General features: G+C 37.5%; 1 long non-coding RNA gene and 1 other non-coding gene across 5 annotated transcripts; both read right to left on the reverse strand.

Annotated features, from left to right (window-relative positions):
- Positions 1-694: 694 nt before the first annotated feature.
- On the reverse strand, positions 695-9,513 carry LOC128662353 (uncharacterized). Of its 4 annotated transcripts, none has more exons than XR_008402759.1 (8): positions 9,409-9,513; positions 6,743-6,790; positions 5,395-5,442; positions 4,973-5,053; positions 3,624-3,706; positions 3,100-3,167; positions 1,224-1,264; positions 695-837 (listed from the first exon to the last, which is right to left on the reverse strand). It is a non-coding gene; the product is annotated as an uncharacterized LOC128662353 (long non-coding RNA). The 4 variants fall into 4 exon arrangements; XR_008402757.1 differs by having other exon boundaries at positions 1,196-1,264; XR_008402760.1 differs by lacking the exon at positions 3,100-3,167.
- Positions 7,684-7,820, reverse strand: LOC128665420 (small nucleolar RNA SNORD10). The gene has a single exon (XR_008403170.1). It is a non-coding gene; the product is annotated as a small nucleolar RNA SNORD10 (small nucleolar RNA).
- Positions 9,514-10,887: the final 1,374 nt, after the last annotated feature.

A 10,887-nucleotide genomic window follows, 5' to 3' on the forward strand; every position in this document is an offset into this window, starting at 1 on the left:
CCACAACTCACAGCTTTAAAGGTGTCCTCAGGACTTTAAAAAAAAAACAAAAAAAAACAAGACATATTCATTATATCTTAATGAGCACAGGTGAAATAATCATCTCACCCATCAGCAGATTTCACGTGCTCTAATTTAGAAGTAAATATGAACCTCTACACTAGTGTTTCCCAAATTCAGTCCACAGGACCCTTAACAGGCCAAACGCTTAGCAAGAAACCTTAAAGGGATAGCCTAGTCAATATTAAACTTTCATGATCCAGATAGAAAGATGCTACCATTTTATTTTCTAATTTACAATTATCGTCAAATACTCTGTTCTCTTGGTATCTTTATTTGAAATATTTAAGCTTAGGAGACGGCTCATTTTTGGTTCAGCATCTGAGAAGCACTTGCCGATTAGTGGCTACAAATGCAACCGCTACCCAGGTCCTGAACCAACAATGGCCCAGCTCTTAAGTGTACATTGTTGCTTTTTTAAATAGATAGCAAGAGAATGAAGAAAAAAAATAGAGTAAATTAAAAAAAGTTGCATGCTCTGAATCATGAGTAATTTTAACTAGACTATCCCTTTAAGTTAATTCACAAGAATGAACAAAAAAAGTTAAAAAAAAAACAAAAAAAAACAAAACACACAACTTGTGCTTTCTATAAAAATCTGAAGAAATAAAAAGTAGTCTTTACAAACTATGGAGAAGGTACAGTTTAGAAAGTTTATTTGATAAAATGTAAAGAAACCCTCCCCCACCATTTTCTCCATCCATGCTTAGGGGAGATGAATTCTTTGGTCTTGCGAATCAGTGATGAAGTAAATCTGCAGTGTCATTCTATCCAATCCTGAAAGCAGAAATTACAATGAGAAACAAGCATTCAATTTCACACAAGCAGACTGCTAGAAGCAGTGCAGATTATACATTTAATTTTCATAAACTACTATAATCATCATGTTCCATCTCTACAAGTTTGTATACATCAATAAAACTCCAGTTTCTTAACTACAGATTTGCATTTATTTTGTAAACCATTTTGTAGGCCACGATAAAGTTGCAGAACACGTTTAAGCCGTGTTAACTGCAGTGGAGCGTGGTCTTTTATTCTGCCACGGGCCTACGTTCTGCAACCAGCATACATAGCTGGGCAGAGAGGGAATGCCCTTGGCATTGATAGTGAGACGATTCCTACTGTCATTACACACCTAGGGATGCAGTTTGTTGTCCAAGTACCTGGTTATTTCAAGGGTAGCTTTATCAGCAGCTCCTCTGGCCTAAAAGAAAATAAATACCTTTTAAACAATAACTTATGGCTTCAATATGAAACGTGACTGACAAATGGATCATTTTATATTTGATAAACAAACACCTTTAACACTGCTGATCTGATGGACCCTCTAATTAGTGTGACTGTCACTCACCCTAATCTGCTACTGCATATGCACAGAACATAATAGTATTAAAACAAATTGATATTTCTCTTATTCAGTTGTAGGCTCAGGAACATTTGTGTGTCTGGAGCACTCTATGCAACAGGTTTTTTTTAAACCAGGTTATACTTTTAAACACTACATGGAAGCAGTGTTCCTGCCGAAATATAGTGCATCACATGCTCTTCAGCCTATCTACATTCGCTTTCAACAGATACCAAGAGAATGAAATAAATTTGATAGAAATACATTTCATGTCCCTTTAAGAGTATTTGTGCATTATAAGAACACTATGCAACTATTTTACTCTTTGCATTTATAATATGGGTCTTAATAATCCCATAAACCACACAATACCAAGGACCATTAATCCCATTCGAGTGCAAAGGGTCTTGTCCCTTTAATGTCTCCACCTGAGTAAAAAGACATGACATTTTTCTTCTTGATTTAAAAAGTGAATTGGACACTTTAAAAATGTTATTCTCCACCAAATGTGATTCATTCTTAGGATATTAAATTGTTCAAGATATCTAGATAGGTAGTGTGCACATGTCACAGGAAAGTGTTGCAAATCTGCTGCCGTTTAGTGCTGCAGACATGCACACTCCTGAGCTTACCTGCCTGCTTTTTAGCAAAGACAACAGAAAAATGAAATGGAATTTTTTTTTATTTATTTTTTAATTAGTCAGAAACATACAACTTTAAGTAGCAAAAAAGTTAATGGGACATAAAACCTAAAGAATCCTTAATTTATATTTAGCCCCTTCCATGTATGTTAATTTTGCAACACAGTTAACACTTTTTTGCCTCCCTTTACAGCATGCGACCATTGGTTTTCAAACCTTTCCTCAGGCCTCCTTAACAGGCCCAATTTTAAAGATAACTAGCACAGGTGGGAGGAAAATAAAAAAAAATATCGGTTACTAAATGGTTATTTTATCTGCTCTCACCCAAGGGAATCCTGAAAATATGACCCGTTAGGGAAGCCTGAGAACAGGTTTGAAAACCAGTGGCCTAAACTTGCTATATCTTCACTGGCTATTTAAGTTGAATCTACATTGACTTGTGGGTGTGCAACAGCCCAATGCCCCTAGATCCTCACCTGGTACTATCAATTGCTGAGTAGGGGAGGAGTAAGAGAAAGGCCATTGTAAAATGTTATAAGGAATTAGACCAGGTGAATGGAATTGCTTTGTACACAAAATATTAAACACAAGGTGCATGACTGGTTTACTCTACAATTGCTCCATATCAGACAATCCAACATCCCAAGAACATTTGTTAAAGAGAAGTTATGGTGTAGGCCACAATTTAGTTGCAGAACACATCTGGCTAGTGAACTGCAGTGGAGCATGGTCAGTTTTTCTGCCAAGGGAATACATTCTGCAACTAGCATTGGTAACTAGGCAGATAGGGAATTCCCATGGCCTTCACAAATCAATGCATAATATAGTGCTTGTTGGCAAAGTATGCGTTTATCAGAAGACCCACTTAATATATTTCTCAAGAATGAAAGGATATTGAACAAAGCTTACTTAACATCCCCTTGTAAAGAGATTATCTACAGCAGGCTACAAACCCAGGTATAGATCTTCTGAAAATTTGAAGACCTTTTTAATTAAACCTCTGGTACATTTACCAAACCTAGATAAAAGTACAGCGTGCACATTCATACTTACAGATTGGTGGTGTTGGCCCAATATGGCCAAGAACCTGGTTTCAGTAATAGACTAAGTGGAGTCCATCTCTAAAAAAAATATAAATGTAATATTTGGTGATTTATGCTTACATTTTTATAACTGTCCTTTAAAATTCTGTCCTCACATGTTCTTATGCGCATGGACTCCAAATGCTTCCAGCCTTTTAATCTTACAACTTTAGTATTCCCCAGCCGCCAGAACATACCCCACAAGCTCCTCAGTATTCACAAAATGCACAATGAAGTTGCACTCTCAAAGGAGAAAAAAGCCCATAAACTTCCAACACCTCTGACAATGCAGCTTCATGTTTTTTAGGATTCTGTCCCCATAGCATGAACCAGCTAGCAGTCACAGATAGGCCGTGCTGGGATGAATATGGGAAATTTCTCTACCCCCGCCAGATATAAGCAGCAACATCACATAAGACGAGTCCTTGCCCAGTGACAGGGGATATACTAGTCAATTATCCACAACACATTGATGCAGACACCATAAGTACTTACATAAATATGTAGATTGTTACACATGCACAGAAACTGCCATTAGACTTGTAATCTCAATCACGCCATACATCCGGCTTTAACATCTGAAAAACAGATTATGTCATTAGTAAAGTATCTGTATATGTTAATTGTTAAAGGAAAAACAAAGAGCATTTTCCAGCTACTGCTTTGTGCAAGATGTCCCCATAGCATGAACCAGCTGACAGTCACAGAAAGACAACGCTTGGATGAATATGGGTTTGTGCTCTACCACTGTCAGATTTTAAGAAACTGTCGCATGTGACAAATCCTTCCCAGTGACAGGGTGACCCACCCAGTTCATAAGATCATCTCAATTCAGTTACAGAACTATCTAAGTAATGCTAATAGACACTGCAATCAGAGCTCCAATAGTGATTACAAATACCTGCTGAAGATTAATGGGACATAATACTCATATGCTAAATCACTTAAAACTGAAGTAGTATAACTGTAGAAAGCCGACAGGAGAATATCACCTGAGCATCTCTATGTAAAACAATTAGAGGATTTTACCTCACAATTTCCTCAGCTCAGTAAGTTCAGCTGCAGGTAACAAAAGAAATGAACTGCAGTCAATCAGCAGCAACAGTTTGGAGGTCATGAACTCTTACTGTGATCTCAGATTTTATAGTAAAAATCCTTAAACTGAATAGGGAAACAACGTGTGTATGAGGCTCACTCCCTTGTCTGTACCAGGACAGGCATGCGGATTTGCTGCTTAAAGTCCTTTACAATGGGGTGTGAATACTTATGACATTTTAAGGTAAAATATTTACATAGAGATGTTCAGGTGATATTTTCTAGTCCGCTTTTTACAGCTATGCTGCATCACTTCCTAGTGTTTCAACATTTGGGTATCAAGGCCCTTTAAGATAGTCAAATAGACCAATATCATATAGACAAGATATATGAAATGCAAGACCACCACATAAAGTGGGGGAAGAAAAAAAAACCTCTATAAAGTGTATTTAACAGAAAGTTGCCAGCTGGGTGGCAAACTAGCTGGATTGGGTCAGAGTAATACTTTACAATATATTATCTTGCGCTTTGAATTTATTTAAAAATTTGAGCAATAAAAAAATATTTATTTATTAACTAAACTTATAGCTGGGTGTTGCACCCATTAAAATGTCCTAGGGAGAACACTGAAATAACCTATGTCTATAGGTTTAAGTTACTGTTTGGTCTCTATCCTGCAGGTGTTGCCTCTATATACCCATGTCTTCCCCAGTCAATGGAGTATGTGGAGTGCAAAGCTTAGATTGCACACCCCAAGTGCCATATGCGATTACATCCCATAAGTTTAATTTTCTTTAGCTAGTAGTTACCTCATGTTTTGTATTGCATTAACACCCAGGTCTGCTTTTCTCACCATGGGACACTGGGCACTTCTGAAGCTATAGAACCACCTGAAAGACAAGGAAAGGTTTTAAAATAAAATTTAATAAAAAATATATGTTTGAATAAATGATTTTCTAGTGATACATTGTATATCTAACAAGTCAATTGATTATTTTACATTGCAAAACCTTGTGTTGCGCCCCTTTAACTCAAGCATGTCCCCATAGCATGAACCAACTATCAGTCATGGCATGGCTGTGTTGGGATGAATATGGGAGGGTTACTTTGACCCCCAACAGATATAAGAAGCAACATTATATGTAATGAGTCCTTGCCCAGTGCTGGGGTCCTATCAGCCATTTAGGGGGCAAAAAAACAAAACATACAGAACCTAGACTACTCCACTCACCATGATCTTTCCCTATCGGACGCCCGAGACTGCAACTTAGCAGGGACACTAGAAGGAAGACAAATTAATTTATAAATTCATTCTAGGACTAGACTGATTACTTTGAAATATCAATACATTTAAAAAAAATATATATATTTTTCTCCACCTTTGCCATCTGTTGTAAACAAGTAAAAAGGACAGAATGTATTTTGATAATTGAATACGCCTAGTATCAAAGCATAGGAACTAGTGGAGGGAAATTCATTTACTATCAATACCCTCCACTTAAGTTTTAAAAAAAGTGACATCTGAATTAAAAATGTATTCAGAGAACAAGTAACATTTCAATTCCATTATCAAAATGTGAACTCTGTACATGCAGAGGCAAAAGCTCCTACTGAGCATGTGCAAAATTGACAGGATATACATCATGCATTTTGTGATTGATGGCTGTCACATGATGAATTGAAAAATTTTACATTTGCCAGGAAAAAAACAAAAAAAAAAACTACTCAATTTGAAATTCAAATTGTGCATTTATTGATTATGCAATACTGGTCTTCAGTGGTGCTTTAAATTGGGATCAAAACTGCTAATGAAATAACCCCCACTGCACACACACACTTGGCACTAGACAAACTGCGTGGAGAAGTGATTTGTGCTTGTGTAGTATATACACATGCTGCTCTTAAAGTGATGGTAAACCCTAGCGTTTGGGAAACGCTAGGATTTACAATCGTAACAAATAAAGGGGACTTTCATTCATGAAGTATAAAATACTTCATTCTGAAAGCCCCTTATTTGTGATCAGCGTTTGCTGCGCTGAGCTGCTAAAGGCAGCCCACGGCAGAACGCAATTTGGCTGAGAGGTGACGTTTCCACCTCTTAGCCAATAGCCGTGTGCGGGAAATACAGCTTGGCGCCAGGTTTTGTGGTGCCAAGCTGTATTTCCCGCACACGGCTATTGGCTAAGAGGTGGAAACGTCACCTCTCAGCCAAATTGCGTTCTGCCGTGGGCTGCCTTTAGCAGCTCAGCAAACGCTGATAACAAATAAAGGGGCTTTCAGAATGAAGTATTTTATACTTCATGAATGAAAGTCCCCTTTATTTGTTACGATTGTAAATCCTAGCGTTTCCCAAACGCTAGGGTTTATCATCACTTTAAGTAAATGAGCATATTGTACTAAAATCACTGCAAGTTGTAGATCACAGATAAGTTGCAGAACACATGAAGGTAGTGTTAACTGCAGTGGAGCGTGGTCCGTTGATTTGCCACGGGTCTACATTCTGCAGTAGGCACAGGGGAGCTTAGCAGACGGATGAACCCTTGGCTTTTTAGGAGTGAAGAAATTCTTGCAATACTTACCAGCAAATTCATCCATCACTTGAAGTCCATTCTTGACTAACTTCAGATCTGGAAAAGATTAAAGTCCATGAAGAACCACTAATTCACACAGGCCAAACTACCACAGAATTTATTTTAAAGGGCAACAAGTAAGCTGGGAGAATCACAAAATCCAACAGAATAAAAATACCCTTTGTTAAAAAGTTGCAACAAAAAGACCCTAAGGGTTTACTAGATGTTACATATAAGTGGCATTAAACCTCTTTCTTGTGTAAAAAAAAGCATTGCTTGGTCTGACTCCTAGAGGTTAAATAGCAAAATCTGTAACCTAGGGTTTCAAACTGCTACAAATTGCCTAAACCAGCCATTTTATTTTCAGGCTACAAGATTTGCTTTTTGCCCTCTCTAGAGTGCATGGGATAATTTATACGTGGGACATTTATACAAAGCCAGAAGGTGTTTAAATGTTCTTGAAAGCATTCACAACACTTGACAAACCCAAGTACAGGGTCAAATGGGGGTCTTCTACTGTAAATGAAATATTAAATTAAAGAAACAAAACATTAGCTGTCAGCAGGTGAAATGCTGGTACTTTTGTTTATTGTTTAACATTGGTTCTGACTAGTAACTGGGGAATATAAATTCCAATTAGAGGGATATTTAAAGGGATATGCAACCCGATTTTCTCATCTGGATGATTTAAATAGCTCATACAATTTGAAAACACTTTCCAATTTGCTTCTATTTAATTTGCTTAGTATCCTTTGTTGAAGCAGTAATGAACTACTGGGAGCTAGCATAAAGCCAAAGACAAGATGCATATATGTGCAGCTTCTGAGCCTACCTAGGTATACCTTTCAACAAAGGATATAAAGAACAAATTAAGTAGAAATAAATAAAATTCATTACTGTCCCTTTAAGGGGTTAAGACTAAGTCATAACACCTAAGTTTGGTGAAGGCTGTTCTCAGACTGAGGTGAAATCATTTCTCAGAGCCCTCTGTAACCCCCTGCTGCAGTCTGCAAGACGCACACAGGGCAGGCACGATGCAGAGAGACCCTGAGCATCAGATGACACGCATGGGATCTCATCACTAAACAGCCTCCACTCAGTTTAAACTTGCTAAGACATAATGAAAGCCTTGCAATGATTCTACCGTGAATAACCATAACACATGGAAATATTCAATGTTGTGCAATGTTTAAAGAACTTAATTTCTACAATTAAAAAGCCACTTATGGTTAAAGGCAGACAGGTAAACATTTAAATGTATATTGTTGAGTCCCAAGACGCTAGTCACATGTGTATGTCACTCAAAAAGGAATAGTATACTGGAGGCATTTTCTCATTAATATTAAATTTCTATAGAGAATGATTTTAATTCCAATTTGCTTCCATTAACAAATTATGCATTCTTTATTTGCAGTTTCAGGCATCAGCTCCTAGCGAGCATGTGCAAGAGTGACATGAAAAATAAACTGCTCTTCTGAATTCAGTGTAAGTTATTGCATTGTGTTTTTTATTATTGCTCTATTAGGAAATTCTACAGTATTGAATGGTCATAAAGGTTTATAAAGGTGCATCGTGTCCTGAAACTTAAGGTCAAAATGTAATGTCTAAATATCTTTAAGGGACAGTCAAGTCAAAATTAAACCGATTTATCTATGGCATGAAAAGTAAATTTGCTTTGTTCTCTTGCTATTCTTTAAAGGGACAGTCAAGTCCAAAAAACCTCATTCTTCAAATAGGGCATGTAATTTGAAACAACTTTCCAATTTAATTTTATCAACAATTTTGCTTTGCTATCTTGGTATTCTAGTTGAAAGCAAACCTAGGAAGGCACATATAACTTATAAGCCCTTGATGGCCGCCTCTATTTTATTTACTTTTCACAGCAGGGGAGAGCAAGCTCATGTAGGCCATATAGATAGCATTGTAATCACACCTGTGGCTAATGGCAGACACTGCACTAATTGGCTAAAATGCTAATCAATAGATAACTAAAAGTCATGTGATTAGGGGCAGTCAGAAGTTGCTTAGATACAAGTTAGTCACAGAAGTGTATAAATATAACTTTGTTTTGCAAAACTGGGGAATGGGTAATAAAGGGATTATCTATCTTTTTTAAAAACAAAAATTCTGGTGTCAACTGTCCCTTTAAAGCTAAACCTAGGTAGGCTCATAGGCTGATTTTTAAGACCTTTAGGACATCTTATCTCACTAGCTGTAAAAAGCACTGCTAGTTTATATGTGCCATATAGATAATCTTGTGCTCAGCCCGTGGAGTTATGCAGGATTCAGCAATAATTGACTGAAAAGCAAGTTTGTAGAACCCAGATAAGGGGCCATCTGCAGAGGCTTAGATACAAGTTAATCAGAGGTAAAAAATATATTAAGACAACAGTGTCTGTTATGCAAAACTGGGGCATGTGTAAGTGATTATCCATCTTTTTTGTTAAAAAAAAACCTCAAGTAGACTGTCCCTTTAACTTCAGATACATGAGGTCAGTTTCCTCAGGAGACCAGTCACATTACCAAACTGTTCAATACTACTGAAGATAAAATTAGGACTCATTTTGAAAACAGTTTCAAGTGCTTGTCCTAAGGAGTTTGCTCAATCATTTACAAAAACTGGTGCTATAAGTTGTAGTATTGATAGAATACCTAAAGCAATAAGGATTACACACCTTAACCCCCAAGGAGGGAAGCCTTCATGAAAGTCCTGTTGAGGGTAGTGACTAGAAGTACAAAAAAAAAAAATCATTGTTTAGATCAGCTTTTCTGCAGTGGTTTACTTTCATTCAAACAAAGAAACCTAGAGCCTGCTATAGCACTGCTTTGTTACTAGAACTTTAACAGAGGTGTGTTTTAAACAAATTTCCCAATTTACTTCTTGTATAACATTTTCCGTGTTATTTTTTGTTGAAAAGCTGGAAGGCAATTTCTGGAGTGTGCACGTGTCTGCAGTACTACATCACACAGCAGTTCTGAAACAATGTTATACATTAGCAAGAGCACTAGATGGCAGCACTATTTCCTGTCATGTAGTGCCCCAGACATGCGCAAACTACGTATCTAGATACAAACAAATCTGATTTTTAAAAAAAGTTTTTAAAATTCTATTTTTCCTATCTGAATCATAAGAAATTTTGAGTTTCATGTCCCTTTAAATTGATGGTAAACCCTAGTGTTATTGAAATGCTAGGATTAACCAGTGATGAAATCGGGAAGTAAAACAATTCATGCTTAAAGTTCATTTGCCTGCAGCGTATGCCACGCTGAGTGCCTCAGGCTGCCCACAGCAGAACACTTCTCAGTGAGGTGATGTTAGCCAATAACGTGCTAGCCATACAGCGTAATGCCAACAGGGCCACATAGATATTAGTTAAGAGGTGGAAATGCCACCTAATTGAAAAGATAGCATTCTACTGTGGGAGGCCTAAGGCGTTCATATGCTGCAGGCACAAAAACTTTCAGCATGATTTTATTAGTAGCACTGGTTAATCCTAGTGTTTCAAAAACACTACGATTTACCATCACTAAGACTGACCACACACTAATAACCCCCACAAAGGGGTTAAACACAAAAACAAAATTTATTTCTCTTGTGGTGTATCCAGTCCACGGGTTCATCCATTACTTGTGGGATATTCTCCTTCCCAACAGGAAGCTGCAAGAGGACACCCACAGCAGAGCTGTCTATATAGCTCCTCCCCTAACTGCCACCCCCAGTCATTCGACCGAAGAAAAGCAAGAAAAAAAAAAAAAAAAAAGGAGAAACTATAGGGTGCAGTGGTGACTGTAGTTTAAAAATAAAAAACACCTGCCTTAAAATGACAGGGCGGGCCGTGGACTGGATACACCACAAGAGAAATAAATTTATCAGGTAAGCATAAATTTTGTTCTCTTGTAAAGGTGTATCCAGTCCACGGGTTCATCCATTACTTGTGGGATACCAATACCAAAGCTTTCGGACACGGATGAAGGGAGGGACAAGGCAGGCACTTAAACGGAAGGCACCACTGCCTGTAAGACCTTTCTCCCAAAAATAGCCTCCGAAGAAGCAAAAGTATAAAATTTATAGAATTTTCGAAAAGGTATGAAGCGAAGACCAAGTCGCCGCCTTACAAATCTGTTCAACAGAGGCCTCATGTTTAAAAGTCCAT

The sequence above is a fragment of the Bombina bombina genome, chromosome 6, assembly GCF_027579735.1.
Source record: "Bombina bombina isolate aBomBom1 chromosome 6, aBomBom1.pri, whole genome shotgun sequence".
NCBI lineage: Eukaryota > Metazoa > Chordata > Amphibia > Anura > Bombinatoridae > Bombina > Bombina bombina.